Source organism: Colletes latitarsis, chromosome 7, assembly GCF_051014445.1.
Source record: "Colletes latitarsis isolate SP2378_abdomen chromosome 7, iyColLati1, whole genome shotgun sequence".
NCBI classification, from domain to species: domain Eukaryota; kingdom Metazoa; phylum Arthropoda; class Insecta; order Hymenoptera; family Colletidae; genus Colletes; species Colletes latitarsis.
Window position 1 is genome coordinate 10,372,838 of NC_135140.1, and position 16,176 is coordinate 10,389,013.

The window sequence follows — 16,176 nt, forward strand, 5'->3', positions numbered from 1 at the left end:
CAAGTTTCTGTTATAGGGTACATAAACATTGAAGAATGCAGTTGGAAATAGTAAATGGGTTCAGACTTGATCGTTCTTAGGGAAATATTTCATACAATTTTATTTATTGTCTGAGTTTATGTTTCAGGGAAACATCGTGGGATTGAAAAAGACACCAAGAAGAAAATATCTTTTCATATTTCTTTGTTTTGTATGAGTTGTATTTATTGGATATGAGTTTCTGTTTTAGAAAAACATCGTGGGATTGACGAAGACACCAAGAAGAAAATATTTCCTCATATTTCTTCGTTTTATGTTGGTTATATTTCTTGTATATGAGTTTCCGTTTTAGAAAAACATCGTGGGATTGACGAAGACACCAAGAAGAAAATATTTCCTCGTATTTTTTCGTTTCTACAAATTGCGTTAGAATATAAGTACAAATGTATATAGATTATAAGATAAAGAAGCGTTCCCCGGCGTTCTATTAAATATTACCGAAGCGTGTGTGCACACTTAAGTATGAATGGTTACTATTAAGGTACATATTGGTATTCTAATATGCAAGGTCCGTATGTGCAGTTGCACATTCCAATTTTGTTTCTAAAAAACATGTGGTGGACTAGCTCACATGTATCAACATTTTGTTAGGTTTTCGATCTCTTCATCAGAGTTCGTTCGTGCAGTTGCACATTCCAATTTCGTTTCCAGAAAACATGTGGTGGTCTATCTCACATGTATTGACATTTTGTTAGGTTTTTCATCTCTTGATTGAGTAGTTCTTTTAAGAACTCACTCATTTCTAACTTTCCTGTAGCTTCTCTCTTAGATTGGTATTCGAATTCCTCGCCAAAGGTAGGGTGGTTGGGGCGAGGCTAGGGTGGGTCTCCTTACGCAGCAACCTCCGCGCGGTGAGACCTGGGGATTATTATTTACTATGTAATTAATATAATTATTAATTACATAGCAAATAATATGAGCTAATGGCTGCGTTCTTCTTATAGTTTCACATACCTTCTTTGCCCCGGTTTGCGATCTGATAATACCGATTTCGAGTTGCAAATACGTTTTTGTCGAGTTATTTTGTAAATAAATGATGTATTACAATTTTAGATAAAAAATAGAGTATTTGCGGTGTACTTATCAATTAGGTATATCCTTACGTATTTTAATAATCTCGATATCTTTAAATAATCTTACTCGATTGGTTACTCCAATGAAATTCATTGATTGATGCTCAATTCTGGACCGTACAGCTTTCATTCCGTTAAAAAATACTAAAATTTCTGTAATTTCATTTTCTGTCTCACTTTCTCTTGTGTTTATTTCTAAATCTGTTGATAACGTTGCGAGTGACCCGGAAATGGTAATGGGGCTATAGAGCCCCAGAAAAATGGGCCGAAAAAATACATTGGTTGAAAGGTCTACTCGTATACCTCGTCTTTTATCGATGCTGCATCAGAAGCATTTGTAGATTTGCTGACTTTACCGACATCGACGATCGGGTTAAATATCATTCTCAGAGCCATTGTCTTTAAACACAGAATGCGCTGTAAAACTATTAATCTTTCACGTGGTTAGTATTTGAATCAAACTCTTATTGAATCAGTGGTGGTCACAGACGAGGTATACGAGTAGACCTTTCACCTAATGTATTTTTTCGTCCAATTTTTCCGGGGCTCTAGAGCTCCATTACCAATTTCTTGCCACTCGCAACATTACCAACAGATTACACAAATGAAGAAAGAAGAGGAAGTGAGACAGAAAATGAAATTAGAGAAACATTCCAGGCCACACATTATATTTTCGATTAGGAATTTTTTTCTCGAAAGAGCGTAGGATTTCGGCGGTATGTCTATTCACCAAAAATGATTGTAATTGACCCCTGCAGCTAAAAATAATTTTTTCAGAACGATTTAATACTTTTTAACTTCACCGAAAAATTTTGGCACCTATCCCCTGTCGATTTTTTTTTTTTAATTCGTTTTCGATTTTTAATAAACTTGTACGATGACCCATGGAAATGTTGTCTGATATTTTTTTGTAGGTATTCATGATCTCTACTTCGTAAATTGCGTTTTTTAAACTCTTCCATAGTCAACTCACATATAGTTACCCACAGAGCGCCACTGGTCGGTATTTCAGGTCGGTATGGCAGTTAGATTAGGCCACGAAAGTCCATAAGGTAAAAGTTCTGAAATCATCTGACACAGGCTAGTGACGATTGCATATTTATATTATAGATAATAGTTTAATATAATATTAAATCTTTGTATTATTTAATATAATATAAAGACTTTGATCAAATATACTGTATTCGTTACTTTATTGCAGTATGAACTACTACAACTATCGTGTATTAAAATGAATGAGTTTTGCAATTTTTTAAGTATAGAGTCATGTAGGTATGTAACTCATTTTCTGGTGTGTGTGTGCTAAACCTAAGTAGGCAGTAGACTAATATTTTCATTCAATATATGCTCTCGCAAGTGCTCCAAATGTCCCGTCTTCTTTCCTAGCGAAGCAGCACCACAATACAATAATCGCATTTGTTTTTAGAGTTGTGAATTGTTATTTTTCGCGTTTCCTTTTCAGGGTAGTGTTGCCACTAGATACGATTTACGACTGTTTCTATGCACACTTAGGTACCAAACGTTTGCTTTAAAAATAGCGTAGGAAATGATTAGTAAACGTGATTGCTTGTAAAGTTGCGAATAGCTATCCAGTCCATTCATACCAGTGTTTGATTTGCGGCAGCTTTCGCTCTGATTTTCGGGATGCTATGCGGGGTTGTAGCCACCCTCCCAGTAGCTTCTCTTATTCGTCACCTGGGGACGCGCCACGGGGTCCACCTACCCTCCCGCATGGACAACTAAATGTCCATTTAGTTATAACAGTCCCAATTCGAATCCCTTGGGGGCCAAATCTTTGAAAGAACATGGCCTCCGTTTTTTGGAGTACTTCTTCTATACCCTATTCAACGAGAATTGTGCAATACGAAACATCGTGCAATAGTATCCGCTAGAAAGCAAAGAAATAAAAAACATTTGTCACCGCACATTTAGAGAGAACTATGGTAATTTTGCTGAGCATATTTCCTTGTAGCTTCAGTTACAAGACACCCTATGCATTGTTAAAGTGATTAGACAAATTACCATTCAATTATTACGTAATTTATAATTGTAACGGACAGTCGGACAGCAAAGATGGTTCTGTTGTTCGCCTTAATGCGCAGATAATCGATGGCTTGACGGTACAGGAAGTGACCTTTTCTTGCATACGTTCGAATCAATTGCAGCTGCGAAAAATCACGTAAAATCGACAGAATCGCGTGACAGAATAATTCGAAGTTACCATTCGCGATTAATTATTTATCAATTTATCGTCCTAACGTTTTCAAATTCGCTCAATATGTTGCGTCACTTTCGTAGTGGAAAACAATCGATACAAATTTCGAAACAATTATAGTTATCACAAAAATACTATTTACGAATAACGAATAAAAATATTAGATTCGTTCAAAAAGTAAATTTTATTTACGTTACTTTCGTAAATTCGTTTGTAACTTATGATCCATTACCAGATTTTTTAAACCGACATTGAGGCAAGCGAAACTATGGGAAAAAGCTAGTTTGCAAATAAATCTTTGTATTCGTTAGTTGTTGGCACCAAGTCATCTACATTTAAATTAGTTTGTTCCAAGATGCGAGTTAAGAAAGACGGGAAATTAGTGAAATAGAAAACTGCGACGTTTATCGTAATTAGTGGTTAAAAAAAGAAACGAAAATGGTGAATTTTTGACCAGTCAAAAATTCGAAGGCATACAAATTACAAATGCATTAAAGTGTGATTATTTATTATAGGGTAGACGACATTTTAAAAATTTCGTACGCTTGCCAAACGTGGACCTACGATATCCACTTCGGGCCATTGATCTTATTATACAAAAAGCTGACATTAATTAGAATTACTGTTATTTACGTTGAGGTTTCTACCTACTAGAGATTCTTACTAAAGATTCTTATTTCACGTATAATTAAATACACGTGTACACATGTATTTCATATACTTACACGTATTACAGTACGTATCATATTGAAGACACGTGTAAATGTATTAATACATTTTCATCTTAATTCGTCCAATTTACGAATCCAGAATACGATTCCGTGGATATCGAATACCGTACAGAAATGAAACGAAACGTCATTTTTGTGAATGAAGTTTATTGAATGGAGGCGAGGTCAAAAGAATCTTTTTTTGTCTAGCAAGCACGCGATCGCTGGGAAAAGAATCGAAAAGAATTTTCTCGATCGGTTGGCGTGTCATTTGGTTAACATTTTCGCTAATTGCTGAACGGTTCGAATTGTTTCTCGTTGCATTTTTCCCGGGATTCCCCGAACGCAAGGTCGTTTAAGTCCGGAGAATCGCGTCTCCCCCCACGTGCCTTGGAATTCTCCGACGGTAATATTTGTAACGGAACCGCGTGGATGTTAAAAATATGTGGCTGGACAGGCGTGTCGGGACTCCCCGGAGCCAGAGATCACCGAAAACCGCCGTGCAGAAGGAAAGGAGAGGAGCTCTCGAGCTTTTTATCAGCTCCGGATCAGCGTTCGCGTACCTCGGACTCGCCTTCCGTTCTCGTAAAAAAGAAACCTGTTGTTCGTTGCCGGTAATCCTTGGCCCTTTTGTCCGCCGCCACTTTTAACGATCTTCTTTCGCGACTTGCATTTGCATCCCGTTTCTCTCGTGCACCACTTCGAGTTCAGAAAGCTTCGGTACTTCCTCGCGTTACAATATTTATGCCTTGGCTCTGCGCCCTATCGTTTTGCGAAATTACGAAATCGTCAGACGATACCAAGAAACACCGAACGAGGATGTTGATGGCTGGGGGTGTGCGAGAACTAAACAAAAAATTGGGGTTTTTGGAAAATGTTTGAGATTTCTGAAGGAATTAGAAGAGTCCATATCACCCTTATTGATCACGTTACAGTATTTATTATTATCATTCATTTATTAAGGGGTTAGGTAACTCTAGCGGTATGGAAAACAAGGCAATTTTTTAAGCTACAATGAAGAAAAAGTAAGCAGTCAATTATCCTGAGACTTTGCACTGTATTTAGGTATAACAAATATTGAAAACACCCTTGGCAATGTTTAAAAAATGTTTATAATTGAGCCTACAGAGTGCCATGTTCCCGAGCCACTTAATTTTTTGATGCCTAACTGGTGTGCAGGATTATGGTAAAATGGTTGTCGAAATATTCCATTAACTATGATAAAATTCCTTAGCATTGACGATGAGACATTTCAATTTGTATAAAGATGAACAATATGGCAGATATTTGAAACCTAAACTCGAATTTTATCAAAAAATCGAGTTTTTATTACTAATATTTTGCAGAATTATTAGACAATTTTTAAAAAAACGGATCGTCAATGCTTAATAAATATAATAGTAAAGATAACTGTAAATTTTCAAAGCAATTGATTAATTAGAACTGGAGTAATTCTGCACACCGTTTTGTAGAACATAGTTAATATAACTAGTTAATATAATAACATAAAATGCATTTAAAGTTTGATATACGCAGATATAAGCAGATATACGTCATTGTTTGAGGCTCTAAATTTTCAGCAAAAACATTGTTCCGACACTGGGACCTTTCGCATAATGATTTTGAGGCTTAAAACTATTATTTAAGCCAAAAAACAAAATATCGAATTTTTCCAAATTTTAGAGTTACCTAACCCCTTAATTGAACAATCATTAGAAAGTCTAACATTATCCTTGCAAATATTGTAAATTAATTTATTTTTGTTAACTTCACTAAGCGATAATGTTTGACTATGTAAAATCCACATTTGTAGTACCTTACATATTACATCTTTGTACTAAAGGGTTTAATCCCGTTAAATCGAGGCTGTTGATCGCTAGGGGTGTGCGAAAACTAAACAAAAAATTGGGGTTTTGGAAAATGTTTGAGATTTCTGAAGGAATTAGAAGAGTCGATATCACCCCTATTGATCACGTTACAGTATTTATTATTATCATTCATTTATTAACAGGATTAAACCCTTTAGTACAAAGATGTAATATCTAAGGAACTACAGATGTGGATTTTACATAGTCAAACATTATCGCTTAGTAAAGTTAACAAAAATAAACTAATTTACAATATGTTAGACTTTCTAATGGTTGTTCAATTAAATCGAGGATGTTGATCGCTGGGGTGTGGGAGAACTAAACAAAAAATTGGGTTTTTCGCAAATGTTTGAGATTTCTGAAGGAATTAGAAGAGTCGATATCACCTCTAGTGATCACGTAACACCTGTGTTCTGGTTGGATTCTGTCGACTTGTCTACAAGGTGTTTGACTCTGAACTCCTACATATTTATACAATCTACAGTCCAATCTCGGTAATTTGAATCTTAACGAAAGGGGAATAATCTTCAGATTATAGAGGTTTCGACTAAACGATTCGGTAGCAAAAGATTCAACTTATACAAGATTTGTAGTAGGATAATACTCTTATATTACACTTCTATTTAGAATATTTAGACAATTCTATTAAAAGATACGCGCTCCTCTTTTTTAAGGCAATCGCTGGATTCATTGTAACTTCTACAATTTTTAATATTTTTATCCGACGTCTGGTTCTATCATCCCTTTTTTTAGTTCCAACATTTTTGGAATCTTCGCGTTTTTATAGTTTAGCAGGTGCAATTTCTATATCGATATTCGAGCTCTAAGAAAAGTACCAGTTCACTTCTAACAATAAGTTGATATTCGAATGTTGTAATTATTGCCAACACCGATGCAAGTTCAGTTACTGTACATAAACTTTGTAAGTTTTTCCTGGATATTTCAAGTGTTTCCTGCGTAATCTCATCCATTATGAAAGTATGGTAGAATAACTGAACGGTGAACACGTTTAAATGGAATGAAAGGCTTCAAAGGATATGAATCAGTAGCTATGAACTTCGTTGTTCCCATAAAGTGTACAACATACATTTATTACGTACACTGATACTATTTTGAAAATAAATTAGTGTGTTGTTTGAATTTGTTTGGATTTTGAATCATTAAAATCCTTCAATCCGTCCAGAAGTTATGATTTTTTAAACATACGTATGATATTTCATTCATACGTCACACAGTATATTTTCGATAAAGAATTTTTTTTCTCGAAAATGGTTAGGATTTCGAGGGTATGTGTAATCACCAAAAATGATTGAAATTGATCCCTGCAATTAAAAATAATTTTTTTAAAACGATTTGAAATTTTTTAATTTTGTCGAAAAATTTCACACGTTCTCGAATTTTTTTCTCGAAACTGGGTAGGATTTCGGGGGTATGTCTATTCACCAAAACTGATTGTATTTGACCCCAGAACCTAGAAATAATTTTTTTAGAAAGATTCAAATTTTTTTTTCGCCGAAAAATTTTAGCACCTACCCCCTGTCGATTTTTCATAAAAATTCGTTTTTGATTTTTAATAATTTTGTTTGACGCCCTACAGAAAAGTTGTCTAATACTTTTTTGTAGGTACCCACGAGCACTAGTTCAGAAAAAAGTTTCATTGGAAAATGTTCACTATTGTCGGAATTATGAACGTTTGAAAATTTGACCATTTTTATGGGGTTTTTCTCATTTTGCGGGATCAAGGAACAATTTTTCGAATATTTATGCGATTTCCATATATTCTCCATTAAAATACGCGTAGTTTGCTTTTTTAAACATCAAAATCGTCCAATCCGTTCAGGAGTTATGACATTTTAAAAGTTCGCACGAAATTTTGGGGTAACATTTCTGGCCAGAAATTATATTTTCAGTAAGGAATTTTTTTCTCGAAAGTGCGTAGGAATTCGGGGGTATGTGTATTCACCAAAAATGATTGTAATTGACCCCTGCAATTGAAAATATTTTTTCCAAAACGATTTGAAATTTTTTTTTTTCGCCGAAAAATTTCTGTATCTACCCCCTGTCGATTTTTCTTAAAAGTACGTTTTTCATTTTTAATAATTTTGTTTGACGCCCTACAAAAAAGTTGTCTAATACTTTTTTATAGGTACCCATGAGCTCTACCCCAGGAAAAAGTTTCATTGAAATATATTCACTATTGCAGGAGTTATGGCAGTTTGAAAATTAGACCATTTTTATGGGGTTTTTCTCATTTTGCGGAGTCAAGAACCAACTTTTCCAATATTTTTACGATTTGTACACATTCTACACTAAAATGCGCGTAGTTTGCTTTTTTAAACATCAAAATCGCCCAATCCGTTCAGGAGTTATGACATTTTAAAAGTTCGCACGAAATTTTGGGGTAACATTTCTGGCCAGAAATTATATTTTCAGTAAGGAATTTTTTTCTCGAAAGTGCGTAGGAATTCGGGGGTATGTGTATTCACTAAAAATGATTGAAATTGACCCTTGCAACTAAAAATAATTTTTTTAGAAAGATTTGAAATTTTTTAATTTTGTCGAAAAATTTCACACCTTCTCATATTTTTTTCTCGAATGGGGCTAGGATTTCGGGGATATGTGTATTCATAAAAAATGATTGTAATTGACCTTCACAATCAAAAATAATTTTTTCAGAATGATTTGAAATTTTTTAATTTAAATTTTTAATTACTTTTTAAGGAAGCCTCAATCAAGAAATTGATATTCTCGATTTTTGTCTTACTTTGGCCCCAAGAATCTCCAATTAAAATTTTCAATATATATTAAAAATATATATTATATTATACATATACGCATATTCAATTATATTACAGGAAACATTCAAAAATATCAAATGTCCTACTATTTTGTCCGGCACTGTACATGCTAGTACATGATTTTCATGTCAAAAATAATTCGAAAATTAGCTTTAGAATTTTTGGGGCCAATCGTATATGACCCTTTAGATTCGAACAAATCTAGTAAACGTACGACCAAAAGAATACAATCCTAGAAGTCGAAGACGCTATGGAAACGCAACGGGACGGCGTTTAACGTGGACATTACAGCTTGTCCGATTATTTTTCAAGGTAGCCAAGTTGTTGATCCTCCGTCCTTCTTCGTCTTTCTATCTGAGAATGTTGCCCGAAGCGAGTATTGCTTGGCTAACGACCTTTTCGCGGTGCTGAGTAAATTCCATCTACCCACGTAAGCTACAATATTTACCGATTTTCGGCCCGTGGAGCCGTCGAAACGCGATCAGAGACCACGCTCGTGAAGCGGAAGACCGATTTACGGCCACGCTGGATCGTGGTGGGGAATTTTCCGACACGTAGACTCCTCTAGGCCAAGGTCTTCTTTCGAATTTACATTCGGCCGGCGCATCGGATTTCAGAGTCTCTTTATCGTTGATCTACAAGTTTCGAATGTTCAGTTTGTCAGGGAATTATAACGATTACAGTCCGTTTTATAGCCATTTTTCTTCGCCGGACGTGTAATTAGTCGACGTTTATTCGAGTTTCGATCGAGATCAAGATGGCATAAACCATGTTCTTCGCGCTACCGTGGTTTTCGTTTCCCGCTAAATGGCTTCGAAAAAGTATTCTTTGCCCATTGTTTTCGAACATAATCTTTTGTAAATATTATGCAAATATTTTAGTCTTAGGTATTATGGCTAAACATCAAAGTATTGTCTTTCATTTTGTACAATTTGTTACCACCTTTCTGCCAGGTGGCAGTATAAATATGCAGGCTTAGACTTTTACTGTAATAATATTGATGTTAAAAATTAATAAACATAATATAAAATGTAATAAATATAATATCGAATATATAAATATATTATGTTTATTCAAATATAATATTACAGCACTCGATAACTGATTTTCAACTTTTGACAATTACTATAGAACGACGCAAATTGTTTATTTTCATCATTGTCGTTGTTTGATAATGTTTTTAAAAAATCGTAATTCCATTTTACATATTGGCTAGTCGTTTTGGAGTACTAAAAATGACTTTTATCAATGGAAATATCGTAGAAATGAAAAAGTGTTATTTTTCTAATTGCACAATTCATTAAATTCCCGTTACTTCCAGTAATCCGGAAATGTGACGGACTACTGTATAATGTTATGGTCCAAATTAGAATACTGGTCGTTCAAATTAGGCAACCGGCTTCTCAATTTGGACCGAATAATTTATCTTCTACTTTTTAAAATAAAGTGTTAAAATTTGTACTTGATCAAAAAGAAGATTTCCTTAAAAAGAAACTTCTTTCCTCTCTGTATTGTTTAACACTAGATTTACGGACTAAACCAATTTGACTCGTTTAGAATTTTGTTGCTATACAGGGTGTTCGGCCACCTCTGGGAAAAATTGTAATGGAAGATTCTAAAGACCAAAATAAGACGAAAATCAAGAAACATTTTCAGCCACACAGTATATTTTCGATAAAGAATTTTTTTTCTCGAAAGTACGTAGGATTTCGGGGGTATGTGTATTCACCAAAAATGATTGTAATTGACCCTCACAACCGAAAATAATTTTTCCAGAACGATTCGAAATTTTTTAAATTTGTCAAAAACTTTGTCCACCTTCCTGAATTTTTTTTTCGAAAATCCGAAGGATTTCGGAGGTATCTGTATTCACCAAAAATGATTGTAATTGCCCCCCGTAACCGAAAATAATTTTTCCAGAATGGTTTGAAATTTTTTTTTTCTCCGCAAAAATTTAGGCATCTACCCCCTTGTCGATTTTTCTTAAAAATTAGTTTTTCATTTTTAATAATTTCGTTTGACATCCTACAGAAAAGTTGTTTAATACTTTTTTGTAGGTACCTATGGGCTCTACTTCAGAAAAAAGTTTCATTGAAATATATTCACTATTGTAGGAGTTATGGTCATTTGAAAATTGAACCATTTTAATGGGGTTTTTCTCATTTTGCTGGTTCAAAGATCAACTTTTCGAATATTTTTGCGACTTCTACATATCCTCCACTAAAATACGCGTTGTTTGCTTTTTTAAAAATTAAAATCGTCCAATCCGTTCAGGAGTTATGACATTTTAATGATTTTCGTGGAAGCATTTCTGGGTCTCACATTAGATTTTCGGTAAGGAATTTTTTTTCTCGAAAATGCATAGGATTTCGAGGGTATGTCTAATGACGAAAAATGATTATAATTGACGTGTGCAACCAAACATAATTTTTTCAGAATGATTTGAAATTTTTTAATTTAGTTTTTTAGTAACTTTATAAGGAAGCTTGAATCAAGAAATTGATATTCTTGATTTTCGTCTTATTTTGGCCTCTAGAATCTCCCATTAAAATTTTTCCCAGGGGTGGCCGAACACCCTGTACAACCAACATCCGGCAATCTAGTGTTAAGGAATAAGGATTAGTAAAAATATCTTCGATTTATTTATCAGAAACGTTACTATTCGTAAAAATGGCCCAATTACAGCAACGTAATAGTTTGAAATAGTTAGTTTTGAAATCTTCTCTTTGATTTTGTAGTCTTGTTGTAAGGTCTCTTTTGCTTCGAAAATAGGCGCGAAACGAGTGAAGGTACCGTGCACGCGGAGGAGGCCAAACCTAACGGTTAACTGTATCTCGAACATAAAATGTGCCGCGAGATCGAGACAGCACGAGTTCGAGATTCTGTAAATTTCCTTATTGGTTTTGAGGTCCAGTGACCTAAAGCAAGGTTGCCTGAAATTGGAAAAGAGTCCAGAAAAAACCGGATACAACAGTTCTCAAACTGGATCCTGTATTCAGATTCTGCAGAACTCTTTTAACGATCAATTGCATCTCGATGGTGTTAAAATTGAACGCGGATCCACGATCGCATCCTTTTTAATATAAATTCTATCGAAGATTCAGACCTAGAATAGTCTTGGAAGATTCTAATGTTTCTTGTAAGCCTATCGTCGTCTTCTAGAGCGACTTGTGCAAGTTTTCATCCTGTCTGGAGCATTATATCTGAGCAAGTCAGAAATGTCAACGCTGGTTAACCCATTTGCATCATTAGCATATGTATACGCTCAACTTTCTTGGTCATTATCACCGGAGACATATGCATACGCTCAATTTTGTTGGTAATTATTATTCGTCTTACAGGTCCATGTATTTAAAATTATAAGAAATAGTCTGGTTTGGTCTGCCATAAACCGGAGACTAAAACATCAGGCACCTTTGAGATCTTACCAGCTAAGTGTGGTTGAACAATAAAATAATTAAACCGTACCATTGGTATGAAAGGATCAAGGTGCCGCGATGATCAGTGGTCGAACCGAATGTTTACGTTAGATTAGGAAATATAGATAACTATATTCATTTTTCAACGGTGATACCATCAACATCACCAAGAAAAGCTCAAAAACGTTGCGTTGTTTGTTTAGCTCAAAAGAAAAGAGAAGAAAAAATTTATCAGTGTGAAAATTGTGAAGTGGCTTTATGCATTCAACATTTCAAATACGTAATAAAACAAATAAGTATTTGCAATTTATTTGTACTGGAATATGAATTCTTTTTACTTGCAGTCATTTTTGTACTTAAATGTAATAAAAAAAAAATTGATGATAGAGGTCATTTTTTCATATTTCATTATGATGCAAATGGGTTAAACAACGCAGAAAGGGTACATGAGCTCTATGAGACTGTTACGAGTGGCTTGCGAGATCCTGGAATCAGTCGAGCACGGTGGCTTGACCAAAGGTTTAGGTTCAGGTGAGGAAAAGTAAAGGAGTGGTGTGGCTAACCCTGGGAACCGTAGGTGAAGGTTACGTGGTCGAGCCAGGATCTGGTATCCCTGGGTGCTGTGGTGTTAGAGTTATAAGGAAACGTAGAGATAAATTCATAGAAGAACCGGTGTTTGAGTAAAGTTGGTAGCCTCGTAGATTTTAGTTTTGTCTACCACTATTTTACGGGATATTCTATCCTTGTTAGGATAGAATAGTCGCAAAGTGTAACAGTATCAAATGTTTTTGCGATCGAAGGTGTAGTAGGTGTCCATACGCCAATACTCCGTTCGACCATTACAACATTCGAGAGAGAGAGGCCTATCTTTTGAGACAGGAATTCCGAAGTAACGTTATTATAGCGGGGAAATCGGCAAAAGGGAATATGTTATCGGTTAAATTGCACGCCGGAGTATATTTGTTTATTACCCTGTTGTATTATTCTGGTACCGTTAACGCTGCGTTTCGTCCCAGCAAAAGTCGCAATTTCGGTATCTTCGCTGTATAATACGTTTCTTAAAGGTCTTTAACCCTAACCACTCCTTGTACTTTAATTACAAAGTAATTAATTGAGTAATATGCGTAAGTTGTAGTAAAAAAATTTTTTTAAATTTATAGCAGCGTTTTAATTGATAATTTAATGGCTCGTAACTCTAAGCTGGTATCGTGGAGTGTTTTGACACACGGACTACATTTATTCTTATTTATAATCGATATAGCGTCATAATTTTTACTACGTTTGACACGCGTGTGCCTCACTATGCGTCGATACCGCGTTATCGTACCTGAATACACCGAACGCGCAATGACGTCCGCAAGGTTTATGATCGTTGGAATTTTATAAACCGTTAATGATACCCACGGTATGCAGTGATTCAGTCGGCCTTGGCACACGACGGATCGAAACAGACACTGTTAACGCATACATGACAGAGAAAAAAAATGGTGGGCTTTGTAGACAATGATGACAAACTACGGACTACCTAACGGTCCCGATTTCCGATATCGGGAAACGATCTTGATAGAGTTTCAACTATTGTCCACGTTAATCGTTAATCAAAAAGTAATTTTCTTGCATGAAATTAGTCGCTGATTTTCATCTCTAAAGCGTCAAGAATCTTGTCACGTTTGAGATTACTTAAATGCTCGTTGATCTGGTTAATAATCTTGGCCGGAATAGGAAAAGGCGAAAGAAAGAAGTAGGAGGAGGTGATAAAAAGAACGACGAAGTTACTGATAGAACTTGTGTTCAAACAGTTTGCTCTTGTTGAATTGTGGACATTAGGGTGATCCTTAGCTATAGAGGACATTTTTTTTCTTCATGTTTTATTTGTACTTCCCCCCTACATTTCACGAGTAAATAATGTACGCATTTCAAACTGATTGCATAACGGAAACTTAAGCCGTATTTGAGTTAATGTTTCGAAATTTGAATGATTACATATTACTTTGAATGCAATTGTGTGCCACTATTTCAGAAGTAGTAATTTTTTAATAAAAATATAATTTCTTCTATACAGGGTGTTCGGACACTCCTGGGAAAAATTTTAATGGGAGATTCTGGAGGCCAAAATAACACGAAAATCAAGAATATCAATTTGTTGATGGAGGCTTCGTTAAAAAGTTATTAACAATTAAATTCAAACATTTCAAATCGTTTTGGAAAAATTATTTTCGGTTCCGGGGGTCAATTAGAATCATTTTTGGTCATTAGACATACCGTCGAAATCCTATCTACTTTCAAGAAAAAAATTCGAGAAGGTACTGAAATTTTTAGACAAAATTAAAAAATTTCTAATCATACTAAAAAAATTATATTTAGTTACAGGGGTCAATTACAATCATTTTTGGTCATTATACATACCCCCGAAATTCTACGCATTATTGAGCAAAAAATTATTTACTGAAAATATACTTTTCTGGCCAGAAATGTCTGCCTGAATTTTCATGCGAATCTTTAAAACGTCATAACTTCTGAACGGATTGGACGATTTTAATGTTCAAAAAGCCAAACGCCGCGTATTTTAGTGTAGAATATGTAGCAATTATAAAAATATTCGAAAAGTTGTTCCTTGACCCCGTAATGTTAAAAAAACCCCATAAAAATGCTCCAATTTTTAAATAGCCATAACTCCTACAATAGTGAATATATTTCAATGAAACTTTTTTCTGAAGTAGAGCCCATAGGTACCTATAAAAAAGTATTAAACAACTTTTCTGTAGGATGTCAAACAAAATTACTAAAAATCAAAAATGAATTTTTAAGAAAAATCGACAGGGGGTAAGTGCCTAAATTTTTCGGCGAAAAAAAAAATTTCAAATCCTTCTGGAAAAATTATTTTTGGTTACGGGAATCAATTACGATCATTTTTGGTGAATATACATACCCACGAAATCCTGCGCATTTTCGAGAAAAAAATTCAGTACGAACGGAACTTTAAACGTTAATAATTTTTTAACAAAGCCTCCATCAACAAATTGGTATTCTTGATTTTCGTCTTATTTTGGCCTCTAGAATTTCCCATTAAAATTGTTCCCAGGGTTGACCGAACACCCTGTATAAATGTACAATACATAATAATTAAAAATTAATTGATTAATTTGTGACTTAAGTAATAAAAGAATTATTCACGTGGAAATGGCTTTCCTTCGAAATTCTCACGATATCCTGTCACGTTGATCTAGATTTCGCGTACGTACGAGCTTGTCTTGAGGTAAACGATCGCCATAACTTTTAATTAGGCGGCCAGCCCTCGAAGCTTGATAAGGAACCTCGTGAGTACGCAACGCGTAAAAGGAACTCGAGGAAGGACGCGAAACTAATTAAAATACAGTCGCGAATGGGGGTTTCGCGCTGCAACGCGCCGCGTTGAATTTCGAGCCTCGAAAGTATGTCCTGTTTCAAAGGTTAAGGATTCGATACATTCGGTTGCTTAGTCAACAAATTGTGCAAATAAAAGGGAATCTGGGTCATCGGGGAACTTGGACCTCAGGTGGCGGTGCTACATGAATGCAGTTATTCCAATTTTACGTGCCCAAGAAGGCAAGGGCTTATGCAAATTGTTTTGCCAGCTTTTCGCCTCGCTGTACGCCGGACGGATGTCCATCTCTGAAAGATTCTACGGGTTAACGGTTCCTCCGAGAGTGTTTGGACTAACGACCGGAGTGGGCCTGACGAGACAAGGCTGTTCAAACATAAATAAATTTCGCGTATACGTAAAATTCGACCGAAATTGTGTCGCATCGATGACCAAACAGGGGCGCGAAAGATGGGCGTAGCACGATCCAAAAATGTTTGTATCCCACGGTTTTACTGCTGTCCTATTAACTTCATTTATCGTAACGCTATGAAATTACGTGCAGTGATGTTAATGATTATACACTCAATCATATTTCCACATTTTTCGTAAGGTCAAAACAAAAATTGAAGGAAACGTGTGTGTGCCCTTTTATATTAAAAAAAGTGAAACCAAAACCAAAGAATTGGCATTGCAACTGTTCAAACGTGTAGG